Here is an 18,313-nt window from a genome sequence, read left to right as displayed (position 1 = left end):
GGCTAGTGAAGGTGCCAAGCAGGAACCCTAGTAACACATGGGTGTTACAGTTTGTCCCAAGCATTGCTACATATTCTGCTTCTTTCACATTTATAAAGACCTTCCTCCTTAAATCTATCTCTCATACCTTCCTGCTTAAACTTATCTCTCATAGGATATATTTGAAGGATGAAGGTCTAATACCTTTAATCTTGTTGACCTGTTTTTGTTATCCATAGGAATCTTAATATGTGACCAACATCGGCGCGTCAATGGGAATTTGCATCTGTTTCTCATTTAAGCATTCACGTTTACATTGCTACCTTTGGTTAGATGCTTTACGTTTCTTAGGTTAGATTATATGCTAGTTTAGTAGGTTTGAAACCTAAGTTGTATAACTTTGTTTTGCTGTAGAGATAGCAACACTTAGACAAAACCTTAGTTACACTAGATTGTTTGTTTATCTGCATAGGTTTTGTTTAAAATGAAAAAATAGAGGCCTAGATTAGTGCGAGAAATAGAAGTTATAATATACCCCCTTCTTAGGCGTCCACGTTCCTTTTAGTATGGTCCAATTAGACTAGTCTGGTGTACGCCGAGAACTCTCAAGTCTAATGATATAGACCATCTAGCCTAATGCATTAGTTCAATAAGATATTGTTCATAAGGTCTAAGTATCAAGCACTCTTAGGTTTTCCTCTTGTAAGCGTCAGACAGATCCACTGTGGTCCGACGACCCTAAAACATAGGGTGTGATGCCTCCAAAACCTTTCTACTTTTTCCAGTTTTGAAACTTTGGAATTGGGATTTAGTCCTTGTTTTTGGGCCTCTCCTAAGCCACCTAGAGCCAAATACAACTAATGTGCACCATACTTAACTCATTATACTTATCTAGGTCAAGTTACTAGTCCGTACCCCCTTTGATGTATGGTTAAAAGAAAAAAAGTACTAAACTACTATGAGTGTCTCTCAACTCTAATGGACACTTAGAACTAGTCTATCCTTAACCTTTTCTTTCATCCTTTCAAAAATCACAATAAAATCCATAATCATGGGCACATAAACATAACCAGACCATTCTCCATTATTGTGACCTAACTCAACTTTGTATCTACAAATAGTCACAATAATCTTATGTTTCCATTAATCACCAAAACTCTTGAGGGCCTAGATGCTTTTAGGCGTGAACACAAGAGAAGACGACAACCGTTGGGAGGAAGGAGGGCAAAAGAAAAATAAAATTCCTTCGAACCCTACCATACAATGACCCAAATTTCTCAATACCCTTAAAACTTATCTAGAATTCGTACGGGACAAGTTAAGGCAATTGGAATTTTCTCGACGAGCTCTACGGATTCATGGTCTACGATCATCCATAGAACATACAATTATTTATTTTGTTTTACAATATTATATTGATAATCGGAGAATACGTGGTGCTAAGGTTACAACATTTTGGTCTTTATGATTTGAAGCGGGGGTGTTGCTCTCCATCCAAATTATTAGTTATCTTTACCTAATATAATATTAGTAATCACGTACCCACTAGAATGTATTTTTAAAAATTTGTCTACTAGTATAAGATCGCACTCTATACATATTAGGGGCTTGTTTGGTTAACAGGGGATTGAAGAGGATTGAGAGATCTTAATCCCCTTACACAATTGATTAAAATACATCTACTACTATTTTTATTTAAATTTTATTCTCCAATATCCTATTGTTTAGTGCCTCTCGATAAGATTGTTGATATTTTAGGTAATTATTGATCCTATGGTGACTTTAATAAATAACGAGTATTCATAAAGGGATAGCTTGGAAACTCAAATACCTTTTAGAACTGGTGGTAACTCGAGTAGAAAATAGTTTATTTCTATCTCAATCCCTTTCAATTTCAAAGAGAAACTAAGTTTCCAAACTAGCATGAGAAATTGTTCTCGAATTTTTTGAGCGAAATAACGACATCAAATAAGTTTCCAAACTACCCTACTGCATTTTGGCATCTTTGATGTGTGCTAGCCGTGTGTGGCCTCTGGTGTACTAGCTTCTTGCTGCTGTATCACCTGAATCGACAAATCCGTAGAATCCATCTTAATTTACAGCTGTGTACCATGTTGGGCCTAATTATCATTGTGCGTCAACGCAAGCTTGAAGTGTGACAATTGATTTGATTGGAGATTACTGAATACTGATTCCAGCCACAATCGTGTCCGGCAGGGATGTTGCTCGCATGCTGGTACGCGGGCTGTTACGACTAGCAGTGTTGTTCGAGTGGTGGGTGCTGCTGCCGGATCCGGATTGGGGCCGCATAGTACGTGCACAGAAAAACGAGAGGTGTTTAGCGCGGGCGATGTGGTCTGCGTCATGGAAATAGGTGGGTCGAATGTTTTATCAGGAACACTGTTGGGATTATCGTATGCTTCTGAACCATTTTAAATCCCACGTCAAAGCATTTTCCAGGTACCCCATCATTCTGGAAAATACTCTAACGCCCCGTTTGGATCATTGAAATTAAATTTCATTCTAATAAGGCACCGTTTGTTTCGTTGGAATGGAATTCCATTTTAATAATTGTAATTTAGACAAAGCTAATTAAGTTTATATATATATATATATATATATATATATATATATATTTGTATAGTATCCTAAATGATTTGAGAGAGATAGTTATATACTATATTTATGGTATAGCGAAGCAAGTAGAAAAGTGTGTTATAAGTTGTACATCAGAAAATAGCATGTAAATCTATAGAATCAATTTCTATCTATCTCCCTATGAATTTGAGATAGGCTTATATAATAATTTTGGAAAGTGCTAGAATGTCACATTCTAAAAAAATAACCTATTTCATTAGTAAGATTTCAATTCCTCAAAATGAAAGGAAACAAACGAGACCTAATAGTAATTTGGACATATATCAATTAAGCTAATTTGGTTTTATATAAAATATATTTGTATACTATTATTAGCAATATATCAGAAATATTTATGTGCTGCATTTTACTATAGAGGAGTGAGACGAAGAGTATCATGTAAGTTACAGAGTAGAAACAAATTCTACTAATGCATAAAATCATTTTCCATCCTCCACGCCATGAATTTGAGATAGGCTTATATCTGAACTTTGGAAAGTAGTAGAATGTCAAATTCCAAACTAAATAAGTTACTTTATTGAGTGAATTCCAATTGCTCTAAAATAAAGGGATTCAAACACCCCGTAATATTGATCTCCAATGCAGAACGCAAAATGCCAGCTCATATTTTTCGCTTTGCTGCCCTTACCTCTCATACTTAGGGGTGGTAATGGATCGTGCTCTAAATAATTCTTCATGACTTGTTAAGATCCTAAATTATTTCTAGTTCAAAAACGAATAAAAATAGAGCTTCATCCTAATCCAATCCCTTAAATTTTGTAGTGTAAAATTTAGAGCTCATTGTCACCCTACCCATACTATAATAACTAATTAAGATCTTTATTCAAGAACCACACCGCAAAATGCAGCAACCACAAGCACATCTATGATGCCACAGGAGGGCTGTCAATTGCAAGCCCCATTGTATTGAGTCCATTGTCAACATAAACAGTCGAGCCAGTGATGGCAGAAGCCAATGAAGAAACCAGGAATGCAGCTGTGTTCCCCACCTCATCTGTCCAACAAGAGTACATTTGTTAAAAAAAAGACAGCGTTTGAAGAAAAAGGTTGGACCTTTCAAATACGGGGAGGAAACAGCAAGTGACAAGTAACAAAGTATGCAACTCTGACCAGCCAACAGTTCCTTCTGCAATGGTGCATTAACATATGAGTACTATATCATCTTCTCGATAAATCCAATTGCCTTAGCAGCTCGGCTCCCAAGAGGGCCTACATATACAAGTGTAAGTTAATTGTCAAAGCATAAAAGAATAGCTAACAAAAAAGGTATACTGCTGATATTCTTTTTACTTCATCAGTATTACTTGACAAAACTACCTGCTGATATGGTGTTAACTCTAATTTCGCCTTTTCGTCCAGCTTCAAAAGCAAGCACCTACATCGATAGGTTTATAAATGTAAAAAAAAGAACATAAAATTCATGGTACACAATTACGCAAGACCATACCCGTGTATCACTCTCGAGAGCTGCTTTAGCAGAACTCATGCCACCACCATACCTATCAGAGAACAAAATCAATATAATAATCACAAGATATCATAGCACAAAAAGTAGCTCCATCGCAAAAACCTCAACAGAATATTTACCCAGGAACCGCCCTTTCAGATGCAATGTATGTTAGGGAGATACTAGCACCACCTGCAAAATATTGAAATTCATGAAACAGTGTCAACACATAAGGGTTAACAAGTTGGATATCAGAACACCTTTTCTCTATTAAAGGATAAATGAAGAGGTCACAAAAAGGTTAAACCAGAATAATAGACTTTATACTCAAAAGTTTCACCCACAATAAGTTACACTACCATGATTCATTGGCTTAAGAAAAAAAGGTAGTTACCAACAGTAATAGTCTTAGCATGGGAAATAATGGTAGAAGCCACAACACAGGATAGGAGATATGGACTACCGGCAGTGGCGAAGCTAGAGTAAAATAGAGGAGGATGCAAATAGCTTAAGGGTGCATGGTAATAACCCGTAGAGGGTGCATATATGGTAAAAATCTAGTCTGAATCAGTAGTTTTGTAAAATTTCGCGGGTGCATATGCACCCCCTAGCATCTACCTAGCTTCGCCCCTGACTACCGGGGTTCATTATAGGAAGGAAATGCTGAAGCAATGAAACATAGGAGTAACTCGATGCTGAAATTGCCGCAAGATAGCCTCTTCTTGATGTCTCCAACAAAGGTTTTGTTACCTTCAAAATGACATGTGGTTTTTAAGATGGTTAGACAATGTACAGTGTCACAAGCAAAAGCTGCACCACACCCGCTGCACACACATATACACAGGCGAGTGCGATATTGTACCTCTGGGCCATTAGCAAGAGAGTGCACTAGTATGTCAATGCTGCCAAAATCATTCTTCACTGATTCAACAACTTCCTGTTAAATCAAGGAGACCAATGTTATTGTCCTTGTCCGCTCTAAAGCTTTCAGGAGAAACACTCTGCAGCTGTATTTTGAGCATTTTCTTCTAGCAAGTATAAAACCTAGGCAGCTACAGATATAGAAAAATGATTGGCAATCACACACCTTTACTGTCCAATGTGATGAACCTGCATATCTTTTATTCGATTTGACCTAATAGAAATAAAATGTTAATTATGAAGCCATGTTGCAAAAGGGGGATAAGGAAATAAGAACATTACGTCTTCAGGAACATCATCCGGGGAATCATAGACAACATCAAGTGGATAGACTTTAACAATATCCATAAGAGATCCATCTGGCAGCCTGTATCAACAGTAAGTTACACACCTGCTAAACTGTCTGCATGATGAATCTAACAAAAAATTAAAATACAGACTTCCGTGATTCATCAAACTTTCCACGCCTCAGACTTGTCTCAAATATGTTAAGTGCCTGTCAAAGTAGAATACTACATAAGACAATGGATCAGCAAAAGTGACCAATGCAAAGAAATCTTTAAAAGTCTGATCAACATACCGGCACCCATGTACCAACAAGCATTTCAGCACCAGCCGCAGCAAGTGCCTTTGCAATTGCCCATCCATAGCCATTATCATCAGCAACTCCAGCAATGAATGCCCTTTTACCTGAAACATTTAAGTATCTGAGAAAAATTGTAGTAATTAAAAGTTTACTATCAGAGAGCAGACTGACAAGAAGATTCATTTATGTTTTATTCTTTTAATAAAGGCTACAGAACAACAAATAAATACGCTGTGCTTGACATGAGAATACTATGCAATTTCAGTAAATTGACTGTTGGTCCTAATAACAGCAGAAGCATTTTTCTTCTGCTACTGTTAAATTGATTTTCTTTCTAAGGCGTCATGGGATATCTTTTATCATATATTAGTCATATGTTGAAATTTCCTTTTTAGGGCACCACTAACAGGTTTATTCTACACATTTTAAAACTATGCTGTCCAAAGTATCAGATTTTTCAATTACCAATTGGAACCAACAACAACAAAGTCTTTAGTCTCAAGCAACCCGACAGAAACATGGATAGCTGTTTTCCATGCACTGATATTCAAGGCTAAATTGCCGTGCCTGTGGCCGCGGCGATCGCAGGCGACGTGAGAGACGGTGGAATCTCAGATGTGGGATGATGAACTTGCGAGGCAAGGCAACCCCGAGTTCACTTTCGTGTATATTCTTTTTGCATGATAATGTTCCTCAGGTTCCGACCACAAGGACCTTAACAGCATAGTTGCTGGTCATTACATTGAGCCCACCAATGGTACCTTAAATGACTCTTAACAAAGTAAATGACGGAGCCTAACACATTACGCCTTCACTTGGGCACGGCTTCTGCAGACTCCTGTACCGCACCCGACACGTCGGGCGCTACATCTCCCTCCCCTTCAGTTGATGCCTGTCCCCAAGCAGCCATGTGTGGAAAGTGATTCTTCAACACGTACCAGTCCTCCCACGTAGCAGAAGCAGCTAGAAGATTGCGCCATTGGACTAACACTTGTGGAACCGCCTTACTGCCTTTCTTCACCAAGCGACAGTCCAGAAGTTGATCCGGCAACAGGTCTTGCGAACTGAAGTCTGTCAACACTTTGAAATCAGCGAAAACAGGAGAATAGTTAGGGGTGAAGGATTTGAGTTGTGAGATGCGGAAAAGTTGCAGGAGCGTTGGTCAAGCCAAAGGGCCTCACATGAAACTGAAAATGTCCATGATGTATTTTGAATGTCGTTTTAAACTCATCATCTGAATGCATCCCGACTTGATGGTAACCCGATCTCATGTCCAGCTTGGTGAAAAGTTTGGTGCCTGCCAACTCGTCCAGAATTTCATCGATGATCGGAATGGGAAACCGGTTTTTGATAGTGAGTTTAACTTCCAGTAATTGACACAAAACCGGGGAGGCAAATGGGCTATTACTGGGGACGATCATACCCGAGGCCAAGAGCTCCTTCACATGTTTCTCTATGTCATCTTTGTGCAGTGGGGAGTATCAATAAGGTCGTGAATGACCAGGACAACATTTGGCAACAATGATATATGATGATCATGAAACCTGGTGGGAGGTAAAGAGTTAGGTGTAGCAAAAACATCAGCATACTCTTCCAATGACTCATGCACCAAGGCTGGTGGTTGAGTTTGGGGTGTAGGATCCAGAATTTCCACAACAGCCAAGGCACCCACATCATTACCAGTGGCCCACTTAACCAATTGAGCTGAAGTAATACCCTGCAAGTGAGGGGAATGAGGAAACACACCTTTTAGCTGAATCACCTTGTCTTTGTAATAAAATTGCAATGTTCTATGCTGCCAATGACAGGTCATGGGACTGTGAGGGGACAGCCAGTCATAACCAAGTATAGCATCAAAAGCCCCGAGATCTATTACCATCATGTAAGTACAGAAGGTATGCCCCTGAATCCACCATTGGAATTGGATCACTTGCTTGTCAGCAACCAGAGTATCACCATTAGCAACGCTAACCCGTTTAGGTGCCATAGGAACAGCTGTGATACCACACTTGTCCAGAAAAGATGAGATGATAAAGTTGTGGGAACTACCACTGTCGACCAAACTTAACATTACTTTGTTCTTCACAAGTGCTCGAAGTTTCAGTGCATTGCCAGTGTCAGTACCAGCTATAGCATTGATTGAAAGTTGACATAATTCAGCACGCAGGGCATCCTCCATATCCAACTGATGTAACACTTCTTCAGTTAACTGCACATCCAAATCATTGACTACCAGTGCATTTACAGTGGGTTTGGGTCATTTGGTGCACTTGGCTAGGTGTGTTGCATCAAATGGTTCAGAACAGTAGAAACATAAATTGTTGGCTTGACAAAAATCTCGTTTCTATTGTTCTTTGCTGAATGGAGATGGGGGTGGAGGAAACTGTTTCTGATCCCACTTAGCAGGAAACTGAGCCACAACATTGGAGGTGTTCTGTTTGTAGGCCTTGAATTTACCTTTGTCCAACAGATTTTCCTGAATTTTGGCAAGCCTCACAGCGTATTCCATGGTTTGTGTTATGTGACACTCTACGGTTGCAGCAATCTCAGGTTTCATACTTCGGGTGAATTGTGTGAAAAAAAAACATTTTGTCAAACCCAGCATTATGCATTTCCAGCAGAAACTGTAAGGATTCAAATTCAGCCACAAAATCCTCTACTGACCCAGTTTGTTTTAGTTCCAACAATTCCCCTAAGGCATGGACATATCATAGGCCCCAAATTTCATCTCTACAGCATTGCATAAATTGATCCCAATCCACTAAAGTACCCTTCAGAACCCATCGGCCTGCATTGGCTTCCATATGCATTGTGGCCGTGGTAATCCACAGGTGTTCAGGTACATTGTAAATGTGGAAGAAATCTTCACATTGGCGTTGCCAAATCTTCGAATATCGACCATTGAACTCCGGCAAATTAAGTTTAGGCACAGGATGATGATAACTCATATGTCCCTCCTGATGCTCTCGGTGCAGATCATGGATCAGACAAGGATGGTGGTGCTCACCTCGAGGATTGTGAAACCGTGGAGGAACATGATGGCATCGCTCCTGAGATGCTTGGGAGAAGGTCTCAAAAGTGTTCTCAGCCTCGCGATCCAGGGTGAGATGTGCAACTGCTTTACCGGTGGCTTCCAACTGCTTGGTGAGGAGAGATTTGTCCTTCAGGACTTGCTCCATGGCCTTGACGCCCAAGTCTTGATTCACGTGCATTTGCTCTTGGACGTGTTGAAGATCGCCATCTTGGTGAACAACAAGTCGATGCTCTCGGTGACATGGTTCCATCGATCTGCATCGCCCTATCACGCCCCCTCCATCGCCGCCAACACGAATTTGGTTTGGACTGGGGTTTTGGCGGCACCGTGATGACTGCCCGCGAATCACACCGAGTAGCGTGGGATTTAGAGGAACTCGACCGTCGTCGTCGATGCTACGCAACAAACGACAGAAACTCACCAACGCACAACGTATACGGCGGCGACCAACGGTAAACGAAAAGTAATAGCGGCACACGCTGAGGATCCTGTCTTTGATACCAACTATTGCTCGTGGCTGTGGCGCTCGTCGGTGATGTGAGAGATGGTGGAATCTGGAACGTGGGACGATGAACTTGCGAGGCAAGGCAACCTCAAGTTCACTTTCGTGTATATTCTTTTTACATGATAATGTTCCTCGGGTTCCGACCACATGGGTCTTAATAGCACAATTGCTAATCATAACATTGGGCCCATCAATGGTGCCTTAAATGACTCTTAACAAAGTAAATGACGAAGTCTAACACATTACGCCTTCACTTGGACACGGCTTCTATAGACTCTGTAGTGCACCCGACACGCCGGGCGCTACATAAATCCTAGAGTATATTCCATCGTTTCAAGACTCGTTTTACTGCCTCTTCTCATGTTGACTTCAGGCTTCCCCTGGATCTCCAACACTACTATCGTGTCTTAGGATCCCACTACACATTGGTGCCTCTGTAGGACTCCGTTGGGCAAACTCAACCGGTGTTAGACAAGTTTTTTCAACTAGTGCTACCTCTAGCCTATCAAGTATATAAAAAAACTCAGCCGATGGGGAAAAACCACCCCCACGGTATTATATTAAGAAGCTCAATTGGAGCCCCAACCGAGAAATGTCATGATTTTGAGCCCTCCCGACCCCTACATGAGGATCTGCCCCCCCAGAGGTTGTCCATCTCGTCTACACACAACCAGGGGAACCAACGAGTGACCTTTTTTAAACTTAACCTGAAATTCGATTCCACTGGGATTCGAACACAGAACCTAAGGAGTGCTACTCAGACCACCTAATCAACTCAGCTAGAGGCCCTTTCGCGCCTATCATGTATATCATCGTTCTAGACTTGACCCCTTCTTATATGGCCACAAATCCAACACAACATATGCATTTCCGCAACATTTATTTGTTGAACATAGTCTTTGTGTAGGCCAACATTTATCGCCATAAAATATAGCAAGTCTAATCATTGTCACATAGTAAGTCTAATCATTGTCCAATAAAACTTGTTTTTTAGCTACTGTGGTACCCTCTTGTCACATAGAATGCCAAAATTCTTGACGCCACTTCATCCACCCAGCTTTAATTATATGGCTAACATCTTCATTAATATCCATGTCTCTTTGTAGCATAGATCCCAAATATCAAAAGATATCCTTCCTCGACAATACTTGACCTTTAAAACTAACATCTACTTCCTCATGTGTAGTAATGCCAAAGTCACATCTCATATATTCGGGTTTTTAATTCTATTGAGTCTAAAACCTTTGGACTCTACAGTGTCAACCACAACTACATGTCTACATCGTCCACAAAAAGCATAAACCAAGGGATATCCCCTTTGTCGGTACCCTGAAACAGGGGTACCCCTTACTACAGTATGAAGGCGCGGTGTCCACGTGGCTATTTCTAGTCACGTGGCAAACAACACCCGACCCCACCGCGCGGACGGCTCCGGGGCCGCCACGTGGCCAGAAAAGACGATATGCTCCAAGGCATAAGCAGTGGGTCCGAACCCCCATGGGAAAGTACCAGACCCCTGTACATACGGACCGGACCTCTGGGTAAGGTCCAGAACCTCCACGGGCGTGCCCGGACCCCCTGTGCAGGGTCTGGGCCACTCACAACAGGGACCCGGGATTCTGGGACAAAGAGTACCTGAACCTTAATCAAGGCCAGGCGGGGGTCCGGAGCCGACACGTGTCCGGACCATACCGCATACGCCTCTGCTCCCCGCTCAGGCGGAGACCCGATGCTGCCACGTGGCCAGCTGCCCGCGACGTAAGCCAGCGGGCGGAGCTTGACGTAAGGCCTCTGGGCCGCACGTCCTCTGCATTTATTGCGGATAAGACGCGCCGCCTGTCAAACTGGCAGGTGATGTGCCGCCTCAGCATTTAATGAGCCATGTCCACTCCACTGGCAGGCGATGTGCCGCCTCAGCATTTAATGTGCCCTGCCCACTCCGCTGATGGACGGCGACCAGGCCACTCTGCGGGCGGCGTGCCTGTCCATTCCGTTGGCAGGCAGTACGCCCGTGCTGCTGCATACGCTGTCCTCATCATGGCTCGCGTGTTACTGAGGAAGAAGCTGCGAGATATTAATACTATATGGACTACGGACATTATGGCGCTGGGAGATCTTCTGGGTGACACTGGCATTGTATACTTCTATCTGTATTCCCTTCGTTTTGCCCCTGGGCCCGCATGTCGGGGCCCAGCACCCTTGTACGTGCCCCCATTGAGCTATAAAAGGGAGGGCACACGGCGTTACAAGGTAGACCCAACTTAGGCTCAAGCTCACTTAGACACTCACACTCACAAGTTCATATAAACTCTCAAGCTCAATACATCACACAATGGAGTAGGGTATTACGCTTCGGCAGCCCGAACCACTCTAAATCCTTGTGTGTTCTTGTGTTCTTCCCGTTTCCACCTAACAGGCAAAATTCTTAGGCCCCTCCTCATCTTAGGATCTAGGGCGGGTGTATTCCGTCACCCGGCCGGAGAATTCCTCTCCGACATTTGGCACGTGAGGTAGGGGCTTAGGCTTTAGGTTTTTGCTTGTTCTCCTACTCGACGCCATGGTTCACATCGTCGAGCACCATGATTTTTTGCCCGAGGATTTCATAGTGGAGGAGGCAGCAGCCTCTTCCACACCGCGGGCCACCAACCTCCCTGCACCTGGTGCAGCTGCTGCTGTGCACTCCGCGCGGCAGCACACTCCCGCGCAAACGTCCAGGGCGTCTAGGGCAGCGCCTGGGGCGCTGTCCGCGGCCAGAGAGTTGTTGCGCCACCCTCCTAGCTCCACCGCCTCACCGGGGGCCATGAAGCAGTGGCGCGACGATGTCGACCGTCTGCTCGGCATGGCGCACTCTGGCTCAACCAGGCCCAGGCCTCGGTCGTCCCGGCGTCAACATGAGGCGTCGGCGTCTGTGCGCTCACCCTCGATGAGGGCCGCACCGACTGAGGATCTGCGGGCAGAGCTCAACCGCCGGCGGGCGGGAGAGGACGCTCTAGTCTCTCTGGAGAGGTCTAATGACCTACGGGCAGAACTCAACCGCAGGCGTGCGGGTGAGGATGCCCGCGTCTCTCTGGAGAGGGCGCGTGAGCGCCGACAGAACGTCGAGGGTCGCAACCTTGACTTCGACTTCGCTGCGGTTGCACCGCAGACTCCAACGGGCGCCCGGATCCAAGCGGGTGTCCGATTGGCCGGCGTGGGCTGCGCCGCGCTGGCGGATCATCTCCGCGCGGCGACTTGGCCGTCCAAGTTCCGGCCACACTTGCCAGAAAAGTACGACGGTACGACTAACCCGTCGGAATTCTTGCAAGTGTATGTCACCGCCATTACAACAGCAGGTGGAGACACCGCGGTAATAGCAACATACTTCCATGTTGCCTTGTCTGGGCCGACCCGGACTTGGCTCATGAACCTTACCCCGGGGTCGATCTACTCCTGGGAAGAGCTCTGTGCGAGGTTCATAGCGAACTTCGCCAGTGCTTATCAGCAGCATGGCGTGGAGGCCCACCTCCACGCAGTGAGGCAAGAGCCCGAGGAAACCCTCCGGACGTTTATCTCCCGCTTCACTAAGGTACGAGGCACTATACCTCGTATTTCCGATGCTTTCATCATCACCGCTTTCCGCCAGGGGGTACGTGATGAAAAGATGTTGGAGAAGTTGGCCACGCATGACGTGGAAACTGTCACCACGCTCTTTGCTCTGGCTGACAAGTGCGCCAGAGCCGCCGAGGGTCGTGCATGGCACTCGGCGCCACAGACCGGGGCTGCCCATACGGGTGGCTCGGGTGCCGTCTCCCAAGACGGCAAAAAGAAGAAGAAGAACCGCGGCCAGGAGAAGCCGCAGACTGCCGCTCTGGTCGTCGCAGCCGCGACTGGGGGCCGGAACGAGCGCAACAAGCGCCCACGGCCGCAGAGGGGTAACAGCGGCTCATGCCCTGTACACCCCAACAGTCGCCATAGCACCGCGGAGTGTCGCGAGATCATTGAACTCGCAAAGCGCGTCAACGAGCGGCGCGAACAGATCCCCAGAGATGGCTCCCCACCTCGTCGCCGCCCTGGCAAGGAAAGGGTCGACTGCGGCGAGGTGGCCACGGGAGAACGGGACCTTGGGTATCAGTCACCCGAGGGGGTCCTGAAGGATGTCTTCACCGAAGGCTCTGACTCCGGTGACGACAGCTAGCCAAGCTCCCGGGGCGACCCCGCCCTTCCCGGTCCACGGGTCCGAAGCCTGTCTTCGCCCGGAAACCCTTATGGGCTCCCCACGGACCCAGTCTTCTGATGAGTCTATGCAGGAACGGCTGCGGCGTGAGGTCATGGACTTCATCAACGAATGCAGATGGCAAGCGGTGATCCGAAATGCACGTTACAACCAAGCGCTCGGGCGCTACCGCCAGCGGATCGTGCATAGTAGGGAGCTCGGGGTCCGGGACCTGCTCCTACGGCGAGTACCGAACCGAGAAGGGCTCCACAAACTCTCCCCCAGTTGGGAAGGACCCTTCAAGGTGACGAAAATAGGCCGACCTGGGTGTATCCGCCTTACTACAACTGAAGGAGTGCCTCTTCCCAACCTCTGGAACATAGAGCATCTCCGTAAGTTCTATGCATAGGAGCAAGTCTGAGGGGTTGGGGTTTCTTCTTTTTGTAACTAGGTTGTGCATATGTGTATGCCAGCCCGGTGAGGTCCGCCCTCGTAAGCCCGGCCTGTTGGTCTGCACCCATGCATATCGAGTTATGAAAGAAATAATTTACCCCCTCAGATGTGCTCCTGTGATGGTTTTATTCTGCTACAGATTCCAGATTTTATTATTTTTTATCTAACCCACCCATACGGTCTCCCACCCTTGCTAGTATGATGACATCCGAATTGAGTAGTCAGGCTTGCGGTTTAGGACCCCTCTACGAAAGCAGGGGGGTCCGGCAGCCTGGGGGCCAGTTCTAGAGAACGGGTACTCGTCTCCTGGGATGGTCCGGAGCTGTGTAGCCGCTTAGCTTGGTTCTGCACCCTAAGCCTGCACGCTTCACCACTCTGCGACCAGTATCCTAGTATTTGGAACTGTGGCCCTGTGGGTCCGGGAACCTGGGGTCCGGTTCTAGAGAATGGACGCACGTCCCCTGGGGTGGTCTAGAGCCATGTAGCCACTTAGCCTGGTCCCGTACCATAAGCCTACACGCTCCACCACTCTGCGATGGGTGTCCTAGTATCTGGAACTGTGGTTCAGGGGGTCCGGGCACACGGCTTGGCTTCCCAGGCCAAATCCTGCAGGTCCTGTTGCACGAATCAAAGGATGGTTGGTACCAGATGATGGGTCCTAATGGGTGTGCTACTAACACTTCCTAGCCGAAGTTGTGTGCAAGTCCAGGTCCCAGTCGAGGCTACCTCCTGGGGGCCGGGACACCAACTCTTTCTTAGGTATGCTGGTATCTAGCCTCGACACGTCGAACCTACATCCCAGGGGGGGGCCAAGTACCAGGAGAGGAGTTGATAAAACCACACACAGTAAGAACAAGCACCATACAGATAAGAGCTGTTTAATTGATAGTTCCCAAAAAGTATCTTACAAAAACAAAAGTTATTATATCCGCCTTCAAGCGGAGCCCTAGCCTCATTTCTACATGTATGAGCTACTCGGCATCAGTAGGGTCGCGCTGGAAGCGCGCGGCCGCCGTCTCCACGGCATCTTGTACGACCTACCGGGCGGCGTCTTCAGTATCGGCAACCGGACCAACGGTCACCATTGGAGGCGACGTCGAGGCCATTAAAGCCAAAGAGATGGAGGCACGAAAGATGGAGCCGTAGCTCAACTCGCTTCCCACCTCATGGAGTTGGAGCTAGACCAGTTCATGGAGGTGTACCATGGGATGCTGGTGAAGCTCACACGAAAGATGGAGTCGCAGCTCAGCTTGCTTTCCACCCCCGGAAGGTCGCTGCACAACACCCTTTCGTCCAAATGCTGGCGGAAGAAGCGTCGCCCCCACGGACATCTCCTAGAGGTGAGCAAAGATGGCCGCCCGGAGGATGGAGCGGGGCGTGAGGTGCTGAAGTTGGAGACCGAGCTCCTCCAACAGCAGCAGGAAGAAAGGCAAGATAGGCAGCACCAACTCACAGGAGAGGTTGGAAACGAAGAGCACGAACTCCCCGGCGGCGAGATCGCCGGGGGAGAGGCGCCGGCGTGGATCCTTCCAGCGAACACCGGCGTGTCCTACCCGAGCAGGTTGCGCACCAGGTTGAGTGCCACCTCGGACTGGAAGCGCTCGAGATGGCTAGCAAGGCCATGGCGACTACGGCGGCAGAAGAAGTGCAAATCCAAAGGGGCGCGGAGAACTCGAAGGCGAAAGGGCGCAGCAGTTGGGAGAAAATGCGGAAGCATAACCGCTGCACACGGGGTGAACCCCTTTTTAAAGGAAGATTCCCTTGCTCGCGCCCCGAGACGCCGCAGAAAAGTTCGCCCGACGTGCACCGAAGCAACCCAGCCTATGATACGGGGGGCTCGGGCCCACAAGTCATCTAGCTGGGGTGCGGGTCTCCGGGTGCGAAGAAGGCGAACCGTCACGCAAGGAGCGAACCGCCGCCCGCGGTAGTGCGCCTCTTCATCTCCGCCGAAAGCAGCGGCCCAGCCTCTGACACGGGGGCCCGGGCCCACAAGTCATGCTCCTTGGGCGTCGGTCTCCGAGTGCCAAGAAGGCGAACCGCTGCGTGAGGAGCGGGCCGCCGCCCACGGTAGTGCGCCTCTTCACCTCCGCCGAAGTCAACGGCCCAGTCTCTGACGCGGGGGCTCGGGCCCACGAGTCATCCTCCTTGGACGCCGGTTCCTAGGTGCAAAGAAGACGAACCGCCGCTCGCGCCAGTACCACGCCTCCTCGGAGCCGCCGCAGAGGACAGAGAGGTGAATTTTCAAAACCAATGCAGCGGTATCGAGGCCCCCCGCGCGTGGCCATCAAGTGCGGAGGTCACAGGTCGGTCAGCCGCAGGGATAGACGTGGCAGTTGGCGTGACCGAAGGTGGACTGGCAGTGATTACGTCAGACGCACGGATGCGACGCGCCAATCGCTAGACAAGCTTTGGCCCCACCCGCAGGCTCGTATCCTCCCCTGAGGCGGGCCCGGGGGCCACTGTCGGTACCCTGAAACAGGGGTACCCCTTACTACAGTATGAAGGCACGGTGTCCACGTGGCTATTTCTAGTCACGTGGCAAACAACACCCGACCCCACCGCACGGACGGCTCCGGGGCCGCCACGTGGCCAGAAAAGACGATATGCTCCAAGGCATAAGCAGTGGGTCCGGACCCCCATGGGAAAGTACCGGACCCCTGTACATACGGACCGGACCTCTGGGTAAGGTCCAGAACCTCCACGGGCGTGCCCGGACCCCTGGGATGTGTTCCGGACCCCCCTGTGCAGGGTCCTGGCCACTCACAACAGGGTCCCGGGATTCTGGGACAAAGAGTACCTGGACCTTAATCAAGGCCAGGCGGGTGTCGAGAGCCGACACGTGTCCGGACCATACCGCATACGCCTCTGCTCCCCGCTCAGGCGGGGAGCCGATGCTGCCATGTGGCCAGCTGCCCGCTACGTAAGCCAGCGGGCGGAGCCTGACGTAAGGCCTCTAGGCCGCACGTCCTCTGCATTTATTGCGGATAAGGCGCGCCGCCTGTCAAACTGCCAGGTGATGTGCCGCCTCAACATTTAATGAGCCCTGTCCACTCCACTGGCAGGCGATGTGCCGCCTCAGCATTTAATGTGCCCTGCCCACTCCGCTGACGGACGGCGACCAGGCCACTCTGCGGGCGGCGTGCCTGTCCATTCCATTAGCAGGCAGTACGCCCGTGCTGCGGCATACGATGTGCTCATCATGGCTCGCGTGTTACCGAGGAAGCAGCCGCGAGATATTAATACTATATGGACTACGGACATTATGGCGCTTGGAGATGTTCTGGGCGGCACTGGCACTGGATACTTCTATTTGTATTCCCTTCGTTTTGCCCCTGGGCCCGCATGTCGGGGCCCAGCAGCCTTGTACGTGCCCCTCTTGAGCTATAAAAGGGAGGGCACACGACGTTACAAGGCAGACCCAACTTAGGCTCAAGCTCACTTAGACTCTCACACTCACAAGTTCATACAAGCTCTCAAGCTCAATACATCACACAGTGGAGTAGGGTATTACGCTGCGGCGGCCCGAACCACTCTAAATCATTGTGTGTTCTTGTGTTCTTCCTGTTTCTACCTAACAGGCAAAACACTTAGGACCCTCCTCATCTTAGAATTTAGGGCGGGTGCATTCCGCCACCTGGCCGGAGAATTCCTCTCTGACACCCTTGTATATCCCTTAAGATCTCATCCATCACCAATTGGAACAATGGACAATAAAAAAGGACCTAAATGTAAGGTTCAGTTTTACCATTATCAACTAGATGATATGTAAAACACAATCATGGCAGCTATCTCTATGCAATGATGTTTATATGGTTCTCAGCTACTTATGGAAAAATGTCAGTATGGAACTTTAAGATATTAACTGAAGTTTTGTGCCTAACTACCTAAAACGGCCACTCCAAATGTTCTTGTTTCAGATTAAGAATTGAACTGTAACCTTCCATGTTACACGGGACTATGAGTAATTGAACAGTCAACCCCCGCCCGCACACACACACACACAAAATGTACAGGAAACAAAAAAGTAAATACTTTGCATCAAATCCTTCAATGTTAGAACCGAGCCCAATTTTTGGAAACCATCAAGCCATAATCTTTTAGACCTGAAAAACTTGAATTGTTGCGACTGATAAGGAATAGACAGTAGAAACTCAAATGAGACCACAGAAGAACCCAACTACAATTCAGATCTGACCGTAACCAAAAATATAGATAAAGAAATAGTCAATATCATATAATGGCAGCTGCCAAAACAATTTGTAAACATGATGAAACTAAACTAGCTCAAAACGTTTTTTGTCAAATCACATGGGAAGTAAAGAATGCAAAAACTTGAAGATGTCTCTAGTAAATAGTCCATAAGTTGTCCAGGTATTATGACTAACACAAAAAGGATTCGACGCCTCTGTATAGTCCAGTTCCAGCTAGGGTCTGAAAGAAACTCGTCTCGCCCTTCCTTCTTCAGTCGACTCCACTGCAACTTCTCCCCCTATGGTACGTGCAGTGAGGCTAGCTGGGTGGCCGGAGCTCGAACCGCG

The 18,313-nt window shown here is 47.6% G+C and overlaps 1 long non-coding RNA gene and 1 pseudogene across 2 annotated transcripts; both read right to left on the bottom strand.

The window, feature by feature from the left end:
• Positions 1-3,175: 3,175 nt before the first annotated feature.
• LOC103644954 (enoyl-[acyl-carrier-protein] reductase [NADH] 1, chloroplastic-like) lies at positions 3,176-5,835 on the bottom strand (annotated as a pseudogene).
• A 374-nt stretch (positions 5,836-6,209) lies between these two features.
• On the bottom strand, positions 6,210-9,197 carry LOC103639382 (uncharacterized). 2 transcript variants are annotated; one of them, XR_002266214.1, is made up of 3 exons: positions 7,338-9,197; positions 6,773-7,135; positions 6,210-6,671 (listed from the first exon to the last, which is right to left on the bottom strand). It is a non-coding gene; the product is annotated as an uncharacterized lncRNA (long non-coding RNA). The 2 variants fall into 2 exon arrangements; XR_559398.2 differs by having other exon boundaries at positions 6,773-9,197.
• Between the last annotated feature and the right edge of the window lie 9,116 nt (positions 9,198-18,313).

Source organism: Zea mays, chromosome 1 (genome assembly GCF_902167145.1).
Source record: "Zea mays cultivar B73 chromosome 1, Zm-B73-REFERENCE-NAM-5.0, whole genome shotgun sequence".
NCBI classification, from domain to species: domain Eukaryota; kingdom Viridiplantae; phylum Streptophyta; class Magnoliopsida; order Poales; family Poaceae; genus Zea; species Zea mays.
The sequence above is the reverse complement of the archived record's forward strand: the minus strand, read 5'-3'. Positions and strand labels throughout refer to the sequence as shown.